At 44.8% G+C, this 12826-nt stretch overlaps 1 long non-coding RNA gene across 1 annotated transcript; it reads left to right on the top strand.

Moving 5' to 3' along the window:
* The first annotated feature begins 6479 nt into the window (after nucleotides 1–6479).
* On the top strand, nucleotides 6480–7452 carry LOC125720335 (uncharacterized). The gene is made up of 3 exons (XR_007385420.1): nucleotides 6480–6616; nucleotides 6889–7031; nucleotides 7321–7452. It is a non-coding gene; the product is annotated as an uncharacterized LOC125720335 (long non-coding RNA).
* The last annotated feature ends 5374 nt before the right edge of the window (nucleotides 7453–12826 follow it).

Here is a 12826-nt window from a genome sequence, read left to right as displayed (position 1 = left end):
GTTATATCCAATAAAATTTGACCATGGTTTGTAATAAGACCATTAAGTGATGCACCATAACTGTTTTTTTTACCATTGCAAACCAGGATGTCCCCTGAGAGATCATGATTTACCATAACAGAAAATTATTTGCCACAGTGGGTTTATCCATGGGCCAATATTTGGAAGCAGTCGTTTTGCGATTTGCTGTTGTAGGTGAACAACAGATTATCTAAAGGGCCAGATTACGGGCTGTCGGCCGTTTGTAGTTGCTAATATTAAAGTTTTATTCAGTTCAGTTATCTTCACTCAAGAGGTAAATGAAGAGTGAAACTATTTCCGGGGATACACAGCAGGGTATTTCCTGTACAGGAATTCCACAGAATCCCACCACTAGATCCTCTTTAAGAAGAAACTCTGTCCCGATATGGTTCTGCTTGAGACGACCTGCCATGTCTTTTTGGAAGCCTGCATAGATATCCCCTGGCATGTGACCCAGGGAGCCATACAGAGGAGCCAAATATAAAGGATCAGAACTTCCTTCACTGTGGTAGGTGTCTGCGTTCATACTGGGGTTAGCCGACACCATGCCGACCGGAACGCTCTCTCCCTGTCGTGGATAGGTGCCAGTCAGGATCTGAGCCCATGATGCATGGAATACAGGGATCAAAAACCAGGTACGTTCTGCTAGAAGCGCCGGGTCCATCCAAGCACTAACCCCTATCGCGTCTAGGCTGATGCCAGGGCTGACTCCGCATGCGCAATATGAAGCATTCCTCTTCACTGGCCCTCCACGCCGCGAAACCTGACTGTCGCTGCTGAGGGGTGGGTGGGGGGAGGGGGGGTGTCTCAGCCCAGCTCGCTGACAGCTCCGCGCCCTGCCAGATATTCCCCCGCTCGTGGTTTCGCGGACATGGCGCTAGCCCTAGATGCGGGTTTCCCCCGAAAGGTTTGCGTCGTCGAACCTGCTCGGAATCCTCCTCATATTTCTCTTCCCGCTCCGGCGTTTCTCGCTGTTATTTTTGTTTTGGCTCGTCATGCCAGAGCCCCGCCCGCGGCACCGGCACCACGCGGCTTGGCCAGTCCGCCCCGCTTTACAGAACAGTCTGCAGTCACGACCCAAAGCCAGGCTGCAGTTTCGTAACCAAATTCCGAACTGGGAACATTTTCTAATCGCTCTCTCTTCCGCCTGACTCTCGTTACGTGCAGAGCTTCTTCGGCACAGACAAATAAACACTTGACCTTGTGGATTACAAAACACACAATTATCACCTCCTTAGTGAGTGTGATGACTGGTGATGCTTCTATCTAGCTTTGCAATCGTGGCTATTTTCATATTAATTTCATATGTGCCTTATATATAAGTGCTTGAATTTAAAATGCCATTCAAATTTAAATATACCGTTGAATGGATATAAATCATGGTATACATGGAAGTCGGAAGACTGTATATATGATTCGGTTAAACATTAAGCAAGAAGTACTTATCCTAACCCTCCAAATAAGGTGGGAGATTATTGATCTGAATATGTAAGCGGTTCTTCAAGAATCACACTAATGTGTTCAGACAAGGGGCATCAGAAGCATTTCGAATGTGGGGGGGACACACTGGCATAAAACTAATATTTTATGTTAAATGAGGGGGGGTCCAAACGAATAATTATGAAATGTGAGGGGGGCACGTCCGCCTCAGATTTAATGGCGGCGACACCGAGTGGTTCAGACTACAAAAAGCATAAATTGGGCTACGGTGAGTTACGGCCCAAAATAGTTCAACTACTATGTAGTTTCTTTCCCTAATAAAGAGAACAGAAACAGCAGAACCTCCAGAAGGCGTATCGTGTCCAATTCTGGTTTTGTTATGGGCAAATGAGCTGAGGTGCCCTTTCATATCGACTGCTCCAGCACGACGGTGAGGTGCTTCTGTCTGCGGCTTACCAGACAGAGCGGCACGTTTCGCCCGCGGCGGCCAGACGATGCCACTCGGTCTGCTCCCCCAGCAGGTCAGCCTGACACGGCTCCCAGCCGCTCTGTGACATCCAGCCGCTCTGTCTAGACAAAACACCACCACAAGATGAGCTGGCTGTGTTTGCTGCAGCGAGACGCTGGCTCTCCAATAGCCAGCTACCTGTCAAACTCTCCCCACAACCCCCTACCACCACCGCCGGCATGGAAAAAAAAACACATAAATAACCTATGTGTATTAATAGTGAGGTGCACCTCCACACGCACACTCTGCACTGGCTCAATTCATGTCACATCTGTGCCTTCCAGGAAGTGGGTACCAGCCAGATGTGGCAAAAATCGCGGCAGGTGCCCTTCCTGTTTGAGTCTTCAAGGCTCGGTGTGAGTATGTCAAGCCCCATCCCTTGTGAGACGCAATGTTACCTCCAGGGCAAGTGAGAATCAGAGCTTCGGGTCTTAGCTGAATGGCAGGGTAGGGGGTGCATCAAGCTCTATCAGATGGCCCATTGCGCAATCATGTCGGCGTGTGGCACGACGAAGGCCTGTGACACACACAACGTCATCATGCCGGGAGCCCACTCACTGTTAACGGTATTGTCTCCTGAATGTGTGGTGGCATTCGAGCGGATTCGTGCGAGGCGGCTTGAAGTGCTAGGGGTAGCTGGACAGGAAGTGGGATCACCGAAGCTCTCGTTGGGTGCCATCTGGAACGCCAACTGGAGATGTCTCTGAATTCTCACTCCAGACCGGCCAAAGACCTATTATTCTTTGCTCGTTCTCCTATTTCGGTTGCCAGCTGATGAAGTCACGAACTCCTGACCACTAGCCTACCGTGCTCCAGAGTGACCAACAGCTCCGACCATCTGCTGCCCCAGAGGGATCCAGTCCGGGAAGACGCCTCTCCTCCATATTGGCTGCAGTTCATGGAGAGCACCACCAGCTTCACATGACAGTTGGGCCGCTTTGATCTAAATTTCAAAATGATACAGCTGAGTAGCTTTGGATTCATTTTCAGCAAATTTTTCGCAACAAGGAATTTTCACTCATAAACACAGTTCTGTTTCAACACATGCACAGAGAGGGAGACAGTTACATTAGTGAATTTATAGGACTCTTCCTTAATTTATCATTTAAAAATTACATTTTATGAGGTACTGTCACTATGTTCTTCCAGCCCTGAGACCGAGGGCAGTTTCGTTTTCCCCAGCTGTGGCTGCCCTCTCCATGTCAACCCTCCAAGCTTCCTTTTCCTTCAAAGTATCAAAGATCAAGCTGAAGAGCATCTCTGTCTGCCTGGTGCTTTTTTCCGGGAGATAGTATCTATCAGGGAAGCACTTTGTCGATTACCAGTCGGTCCCGTGTTCTGGGAATAAATGAATACCAGATTCACATATTGATGTATTATCTGACTTTTTCTGAATACATCTCAATACTGTTTGTGAGGTCTTTACATTAATGATCAGTCTGCCTGTTTCAGAGGTGTAATATGTGTGTTGTGTCTTATTTCTAAAGTTCAGTAATTGTCTTGTTCACAGCACACAGGGATTTATTACATGGTGCAATATCCAGTGTATCCTATGAAGCTGATTTCTGGACATTGGAGAGAGGAACAGTTCCGTTGTGTTTTATGCTAATTTTAGTATATATTAGTTTGTGCCAGCCTACCTGGTGGATGATAACCATGCAGTATCTATCTATCTATCTATCTATCTATCTATCTATCTATCTATCTATCTATCTATCTATCTATCTATCTATCTATCTATCTATCTATCTATCTATCTATCTATCTATCTATCTATCTGTCTGTCTGTCTGTCTGTCTGTCTACCTATCTATCTAGTCTGCATTTTCTTTTTTAATTGCACAATGCAGGGTGCCGAACAACAATGCATTCATCAAAGTAACAACAAATATAATATTCTCTTTCAATTGTACTTTACATGTCTATAGATATCTCTATAGATATCTACCTACCTACCTACCTACCTACCTACCTAATCTTTTACTTTGCTTTTATTGCTGTGTGATTATTTGCTTCAGAAGAACTTCTGTGCAAAGCAGCTCCCACACTGATGGTTTTTTTAGAAGTTCAGGATTGACATCTTGTTGATCTAACCCTAACCCTCCTTCCCCCCAGGACAGGAAACTTTACTTTTCTCCTGCTTACACGTCCAGTTTCTTAACCACTATAAAATCTTATTTCACTGCATTCCTCTGCTTCCTGTTTCCCTAGAAGTCAAGTTTGAACCGGCTCATAGGGAATAATACGACCGAGCGAGAGCCCAGGAGAGAATGAACACACCCTCCCCATTGCAGAGGGAGTCGACTCGATCCTGCAGCCAAGGACCCACCTAGTAAAGCTGAAGTAGCCGGATGGTTTGTTTTTCAAAGACTAGAGATCCCACAGTTTTTCACTGGAACACACACACAATTCCGACTATGCCAAAGTCCATAATGCTTTTTCTGTGCGATGAACTGATTCTCCGGGTTCAAGGCCTTCCGAAAATAACAAACTCTGCACAGCTACCGCACTCCCAGTTCGGGGACCGGAGGAAGTGCCAACCACTTCAGCGCGATTCATTCCATGGAATCCGACACGTTACTCTCCGCGGGTTTTTTTGTTTTTCTTATGGTCCAGTGCGTTCATAAAGAGGTGAAATAAGTGTTACTTGGGAAATATAATCATTCATTTATATCACAATGGTCCGTAGGAGGCTCTATGTGCCATTCACGTTCTGCAAATATATTTTCAACCCAGCAGAAGATAATAGCAATGACATAGGCCTGGGTTTAGCTAATCCTGGAATTACCAGGGCAATACACCATTAGTATCTCTGATATGCCTCTATTAATGAACTCCAACTGGTGCTCAGTGGTCTAATGCCGAAGGAGTAGGATCTGTCACATTTAGTATCCGCAGTACAATTCTGGTGGTGTTCACAAATATACTTAATTGTACGCGTGAAACATTTTAGCAATATGCAAGTTTTATTCTAATTTATTGAGTGGGATATATACATCTACTGTATATATGACTCTCTGTGCTGTAATAAATGTGTTTAGTTTTTGTATGCGTACGCTCCAATGCTTAGGTGTTTACAACCGATATTTTAAATTAATTCATACCAATTTATCTTGGGAACATCTTAAGACCTATATACAAGGCAGTTGTAATGGAAGTACAAAACGCATGGAGCAATCAACAGCACAACCACTAATCAATGCTGTCAGTGCTCACATTAATATTACAGCACAATCAGTTGGTGTAAATGCTCATTTATTCCGAGTGCTGGTCGTGAGTGGTGCTGCTTAGGATATGATGAGGAAGGTTAAACAATTTTGGTTTGTGGATGCAGATGAGACCAAGAGCGATAGTCAGTGAATACTTGTTGTAAGTGAAGACAGACAATAAACCAGCTGAGTACTCTGAAGAAGCTTGTAGAAGTAAGGAAATTGTTCTGGAAGCTTCTACATAGCCGGGCTGTCCCACGGGTATCAGGTGAGGTGGTCAGTCATGTCTTAAGCCAGGCGACCGGACACCAATCAGCCGCCACATGATCCAACAGAGCACCTCTACACACAGAGGAAAGCTTTAGCCGCTCTGCTAGCACTTTCCTGCCTTCGTTTCCTCAAATGTCACTGCTTATTATGAACTTGATTTTTTTTTCGACCTGTCTTATAAGCAAGAATTAAAGTTCATGTATTTTATCTAACAAAACATTAGGGCTCATTTGCAGCTACAGCATTCTTGTCAATTCTCTTGGTTTTTTGCAGTACATTTGGGGAACTGTGTGTATTTTTGGCGTTACATTTTTCAAAGTAGTGCCACTGTATATGTGGTGATGTGAGCAAATACTGTAGCAATAAAGTCAACGCAAAATCATGTCTTGGACAGTGCACAAGGAAAATTGGTGTTTTTTCAGTTGATGATTCATGTAACTGGTCACTAAACCATTGTTAAGGGAAACATTGTTAATAATGTGAGTCATCATTGTAATCTACGTAATCTATTGCAACTTCTATGAATTTGGCTCCACAAATAAAATTGCTTTGCATATATAGTTACTTTATGGAGCTAGCCTCCCGCTTAGGGCTAAGGTACCCTGAGGATAAGTGGCCCACAGTGAGCAGCCTCACAGCAGGCTGGGACGGAACTCCCAGCTGCAGGCTCTCGGGCCTAGTGGGTCCACTTAGCTTTGAGTGCTAGGAGTCCACTACATAATATGTGCTGTATAAAAGCACAGCCTTTCATTAGGTATTTTAGCAGAACATAGCAACAAAATACCACCAGCACAAAACGTACAACCAATGAGCTCAAAAGTGAGTTCTCTTTAATTAATCTATGTGAATATGAAAATATATGGTGGGAGAATATATGAATGATATCCTGGTCGCCACTTAAATGACCGGGGCTACAGATCACTGAGCCCTTCACTGATTTGTTCATTTCAATATCTTTGTAGCCATGGGAGGTAGCATTTCAGAATTTTCCCCACTACAGCCCTTTCAAATCTGGCCTCTTAATCATCCCTTATACCTAACTGGTGAATTCTCTCCTGCCCCTTCACCGCCGTAGCTGCTGTGTAGTGGGAGTACTGGTGCAGAATGGCTGCCATCACACCATCCAGGTGGGGACTACACAGTGGTCGAAGTGGCTCCCCATTGCTTGTGTAAGTGCTTTGGCTGTCTTGAAAAGTGCTATATAAATGTAACATTCATTCATTCGTTTAGTTTCCTGCACAGCATGTGGAATTGACAAAACTTCCAAACGTTGCCTTCAAATTACTCTTCAGGTAATACTCAATTTGCCTTGAAGCAGATTATTGGTTCTACACTTGGTGAAGCCTCATAAACAGGCGAATGTTAGATAATTCATGGAACATATTACTAAGTTTTGGGGACTCGTGGAAAAGAAATTGCTTTGTTTGTTCACTTCATTAAGCTAGCCTCCTGTGGACGGGAGTGGTTGGGGGCAGCTGAGGACAGATGATCCCCACTGAGAAGCCTCACAGCAGGGCCAGGGCAGCACTTCCAGCACAGGGCTCTGGGGCCTAACCAGGCTACGTACTATGAAAGTGTCAGCAGGTAATTACACTGCATTTATACAGACACACACACTCACACAATGCAGCTCACATACTCTTTTCAGTTGTACTCCTACCTGCAAGGAGACACAGGTATTTTTTTTAATGACTTAAATTTGTCCGTGATCTGTTAGGTATGCTGTTAAAAAGATATTTTTGGTGTTATCACCTAAAAATATCTTGAAGTTTTCTTATTTATTCCTAAAATGAATGTATGTTTCAGGAATCCATTATATGATAAAGAGCTGAAGAAAGGGTGCGTTTTTTTTGTATTTATTCAAATCATTCAGACAAACCGGATTGTGAGGAATAAAGTGAGTGATTGTCATAGCCGCCGGACTCGACGCCCAGGAGCGCCACGTCGCTCTTTTACCCCACAGGACATCGAAGGAGAGGAATAAGGGACACGAAAGAACACCGATTAACTGGAGCTCTAGCCTGAGCTCATGGGAAAATGGGAACCCCCGGCCCCTGTGACATCACCGGACAGAATTGTCATTATGTTTGTTTGAGATGGCAGTGATAAAGATATCGAGAGGCCTGAGCAGAGCGTTTGCTGGGATAATGGATCAAAAGCCATGCCCCTTTTGTCCAACCGCTGATGCACTGATGTCCGATGCAGGCCAAGCCCTGTCTGGCTCCAGCCTGCGTCTGCTTCCCCTTTCACTTCCCAGTCCCTGCCGCTGTCGCCTTGCCGTCCGCCCCCCCCCCACCGCGTCCCGTCAGGAACACGTGAGCGCTGACTGATAGGCCGTGCACTGATCGCGTGTGGTCTTCCATGGCGGAGCCTGACGGCCTACAGCGTTCCACATTTTACAGTTCTCCCTTAAGGTTACTTGAGGTCAAGCAGACGGCCTGCAGTTGCAGTTCCAGTGGCCTCGGAGGAGTGGATCTTTGAGGTCTAACAGGTTCGGGCTGTGCACTGCGCCAGCTGTGACACCTGAAGGAAATAGACAGCGATACATTCTGCGTCTGCTCTCCGCAGAATAGCCCAGGGAACTTTCCACAGTCCCACAGAAAGGGGCATTCCCTAGCGACTAAGAACAAGGAAAAGCCTCCAGTCATCAGAGAGACAGTATAAATCCATCTCATAATGCTCACAATGTCTCGTGTGTGATGTAAATTAAGTATAAAGAATTCCCGAAGCACACTTTGCAAAAGCTAAACTATAGTAAGCTTCTCCTTTAACAATCTATATTAAAAGCATCCTCTCCCTGAAACCTTGCATAAATTTCTTGCCCATCAGACCTGATAACTCGGCCTGCATCTATCTGTCAGCTTTAATTTCATACAGTTGAAATAGACTATAATTCATAATCACAGCTCTTTGAGAAAAAATCAATAGCTCTGTGAGGGCGAGTGATGCTCCACCGACAGTGGTGCCTCTTTGGCTGCCTCTTCAGTTTGATTGCTGCAGTAACATCTGTTGCCCACCTGGGGGCCCTGTGTCTACCTCTGCAGGTGGCCAGCCGAGACTGCAACCTGGCCACCTGTCTAGAGACAGTCCTCATCAGACTCAGATTCAAGCAGCTTTGGGTGCCAGGTGGCCCGAGATCAGGACTAAGGGCTGATAGAGCACTGATACTTCTCACCTGGCCGTTGCAAATCAGAGAAGTAGGGAATCCCCAAGTTACTTATCTTATCTTTATAATCAGTTTGCATTCTAACCTGTGTCTGCTGCTGTGCAATTTTTAACGCCCATTTTCATCAGGGAAAAACACACCATGGACAGTAAATTCATTGTGTGCAATGATGTAAAATGTTGTTAAGTGATTGTTTAGTTCATACATCAATTGAAAGCGTGCATTTAGTGAACAATGCATTTATCATTATTTTGCATAGAGTTTTTTTAGGCTATTGCAGCAGGATCTCTCGTAATTTCAGCTAGCGCCTTCCCAGTTATGCAGACATGTATTTTATTGTCTACACTACCTGGAATTTGCTATAGCGTTCTGTGCAGTTTGCTTGAGACTTTTACCTAATGATTAGCTAATAATTTATTGCTGCTCGCTCTTGTTAAGTGCCTCGGGGGCAGTTGTACTGTGACAGAGGCTATATAAAAATAAATTGAACTGAACTGAATTAAACTGAATTCCATCAGAACTCACATCAGGTACATGGCAGGTGAGCATCCTCTTGGAGTCAGTGCAGGTTCCTCTCCTGGCAGCGTCTGCATTCGGCTGAACCCCCCCGCGATGCACTCATCCGCCTCCCATCGTGTTTAATGGCATCAGCTTCTCCCTCTCTAGCCTCCAGACTCATGTTCATAAACATTTCCAAGGGCTACTAACTAACCCAGAGGAGTTCCTGTTGAGCTTGGATCGCTAATAAGTGGACTAGCTAGACTGAAAAGGTATGGGGGGTTTCCTGAGTCATTGTTACATGAAGGAAAAACCAAACCAAAAAAAAAAAGAAAATGAATCGGCACACAAGCAAGACTTTTTAAAATAAATATAGACCCCTCTATGCCTCTTTTTCTATGGAACAGACTAATTATGTAAACCGTTTAACTGATTTTTACAATTGATAATTACATAAGTTATTACTTCCTTGTCGGACAGGAAGTCTGCCTGTTTGCCTTAAGAATAACCAGGTTCCTGTTTCGGGAGGATTAAAATCCTGTCTGACATCACTTAAAGTTGCCTGACCTTTACCGTGGCCCCACAGAGGCGGCTGTGGAAGGAAAGCCAGGGGAACAAGCACTATTATGAAGTGGCTGCTCTGTAATGGAGGTCAAACAGTTGCACGTTTTGGGACTTATACCGCGTGTTCTTTGAGTGCTAACTACCTGAGGCAAGGGGCAATCCTCCTCGGAGCAGGTGGTCAGGATAAGGTTGGATCCACTTACATATCCTGAGGTAACGTGAGATGACATCACTAGAGGTTACTCTTACTCGCTCAGCGTCCCCATTCACACTTCGGCCATCTCACCCATGCACTAGGGAATAATGCCACCTCATATCATACCAGAGCCAAACCCCTGCAGTGGGCACAGCATCTGCGTCAGCTTCTTGGATGCTCCTCACAATAAGGTCTGCAGTTTTCCAAACATATTGAATCTTATGAATTTTTATGAAAATTCCTTAATAAATGATGCACAAAAAGTCCATCCATCTATCCATCCATCTTCTAAGCACTCATCCTGCTCAGGCTTGCGGGGAGATTTTCCTTATATAAGGTCAGTGTCATCAAGACATCAGGGGCTGTTCCTGTTTCCTCCACCAGTCTATTCCTAATCTATAGTCTTCTTCCAGTGTAGCTTCTCTCATGTTCTCTAAGCAAGTTCACTATAATATATAGTGATAGTATGCAGCCTTGTCTAACCATTGTGCCCACAATCTGTTACTTATCGTTCGGTAAATAGTTAATATATGATATGATATGACATTCATCTATCCATCCATCCATCCACCTGCTGTCTCATCTATTGCAAGTCATGGGGTGAAAATAGAAATTAATACAAATATAAACAGCTAACACAGAATGAAGTATTTCAGTTGCAAAAAGCTGGATTTGCAGGGGATTCCCACTGACATGCTCCGAAAAAGCCGACTTCAGTAGCTCAGCCGGTAGAGCTGTGGACTGTCGATGCGTAGAGACCGGCATCCTTAAGCTGTGCTCTGGGGTGCTGAGAGGCTCATCAGGTCAGGACTCAGCACTGGCTGACAGGCCAGGCACAGATTGCCCGTGACCTCCTGTGGCGGAGCACCACGGTCTGCAGTGTTGCACATTCTGCAGTTTTCCCTTAAGGTCAATTAAGGTTAAGCAGACGGTCTGTAGTTGCAGTGGTCTGCAGTTGCAGTGTCAGTAGCCTTGAGGCAGTGGATCTTTGAGGTCTAAGAGAGCTTTTCCATTGTACCAGGTACCATACTTTTGGTATTTCAAGAAGGTACCTAAGGTATGGTACTTCAAGGTGTTGGTTTTCCACTGGTGTAAAAACTAGTACCAGCACTGAATGACATCACAAAGCGAGGCAGGGTATTTCAGACTGAGTTCGAAAAATGGCTATAATATATGGATGATATGCGATTTTAATACCAATATCGCCTGTTATACACATACAATTCTTACATCTCTAGTCAGCTAGATTAAGATCAGGCTTTTTCTTACCTTCAATTTAGTACAGATTTGTATAGTGCAGAGAGTTTAAGCCTTGCTAAAACATTTATACAAATTTTTTGTCATAGGAAAAAAAAACTTTAGCAAGTTTTGCAATTTTAATTATTATTCCGGACAGAGCTCCGGCTCTTTTGCATGAGTGCTGCATGCGTTCTCGAAGACAATCATAATCATTTTTACCCTTGCTGTTTAAATCACTCCTAGACGGGATTGTGAGGAATTTATGTTGAACTTTTTTGTGTTTTATAAATACCCCAGTATTTATTACAACAAAATTACATTGCAATATTGAAAAATTTCCAATACCATGTTATTCTGGTATATTATACAAAATACTTTATTTCATGTCATATGATCCTTACATTGTTGTATCTGCTCTTCCGACCAGATCACAATTAAACCATGGGTCGCTTCATTTGTCCACGCATCTTTTATCATTATTTTGATTGTTTTATTTTTTTTTTTTACTTTGTTTATCGTTGTTTTCCGACTTTGCAGCTTGTCTTTAAGGAGGCGTTTGTATTGTGTTTCAGAGGCAGGCTATTTGCATATTTGCATAATTAATCATCAGGGAAAGTTTATCAAGTCCAACCCCATAGTGCCCAAGTACCAAATAAGTAGCCCAGCTGGTCTGGCGCATTTGCTACTGGAACTTTACTGTTACTGGAACTGGTACTTGAATGGAAAAGGCAAAGTAAGGAAAGTACCTGATCAAAAATACGAGACTTGGTGTGGTAGAAAAGCGCCCTAACAGGTTTGGGCTGTGCACTGTGCCAGGCGTGACACCTGAAGGAAAAAACAATGTCCTACACACACACACACACACACACACACACACACACACACTCTACGTCTATATTAAATGTGTCCTCTTCCTGGAACCTTGTAAATCACCTGCCTGCGATTTGCAGGTTCAAATCCTGGGTTCAGCAGAATGATTTGGCTGTTGGGCCCCTGACTGTATCCTGCTTTCTGGACTGTATACCGCTTTGGAGCAAAGCATTTTCTAAACAAATAAAATAAGCATTTATAGAATTACGATGACGTTCCACTGGTCACAGTGCCGGACAGCCAATGCCGATACTCTCGGTGAGGCCTGCAGTGTAGTTGGAGTCTGTGTTTCACATCCCCGCCGTGGCTGGGATTACGATTATCCATTATTCTCAGAGCTGATGCGGAGGTGCTGAAAAGGCCCAGACGAGGCGAAGCTCCCCGCGCCCACGTCACACCCCCGACAGCCGGCCCACGCAGAGCCGCGAGCCCGTCGCTCAATCCCTGCAGACTCCTGACGTCAGGACTCGTCTCCGCCGCCCCGCTCGCCGTCCACGCAGTCGGTCTGCAGGCCGCTGGCTGACAGTCCTGTTGGCTCTAGCCGCGTTGACATCTGTGTCACTGGCTTATCGGCCTCGCTGTCCCAGACGGGATAATCTCCCCGTGATAAGAGGAGAGCCGCCACCGGCAGCAAATGCTCCTGCGAGTCCGTGCGAGAGCGGAAGCTGAAGCATGTGTGACCCCCCACGGTTTCTATAAGTGTAATCATTAATAAATCACGTTTATTTTTGTATGCCCAGCTGTTAAGCTATTCGCATAGATGACCGTGCCAGTCACCTAAACTATGAGCATAGAAACCACAGTCTTTCAGACTAAGAACAAGCAAATAGCAATAAAAGAAGCTGG

This window comes from Brienomyrus brachyistius, chromosome 2 (genome assembly GCF_023856365.1).
Source record: "Brienomyrus brachyistius isolate T26 chromosome 2, BBRACH_0.4, whole genome shotgun sequence".
Classification (NCBI taxonomy): Eukaryota; Metazoa; Chordata; class Actinopteri; order Osteoglossiformes; family Mormyridae; genus Brienomyrus; species Brienomyrus brachyistius.
Note: the sequence above shows the minus strand (reverse complement) of the source record. Positions and strands in the feature narration are given on the sequence as shown.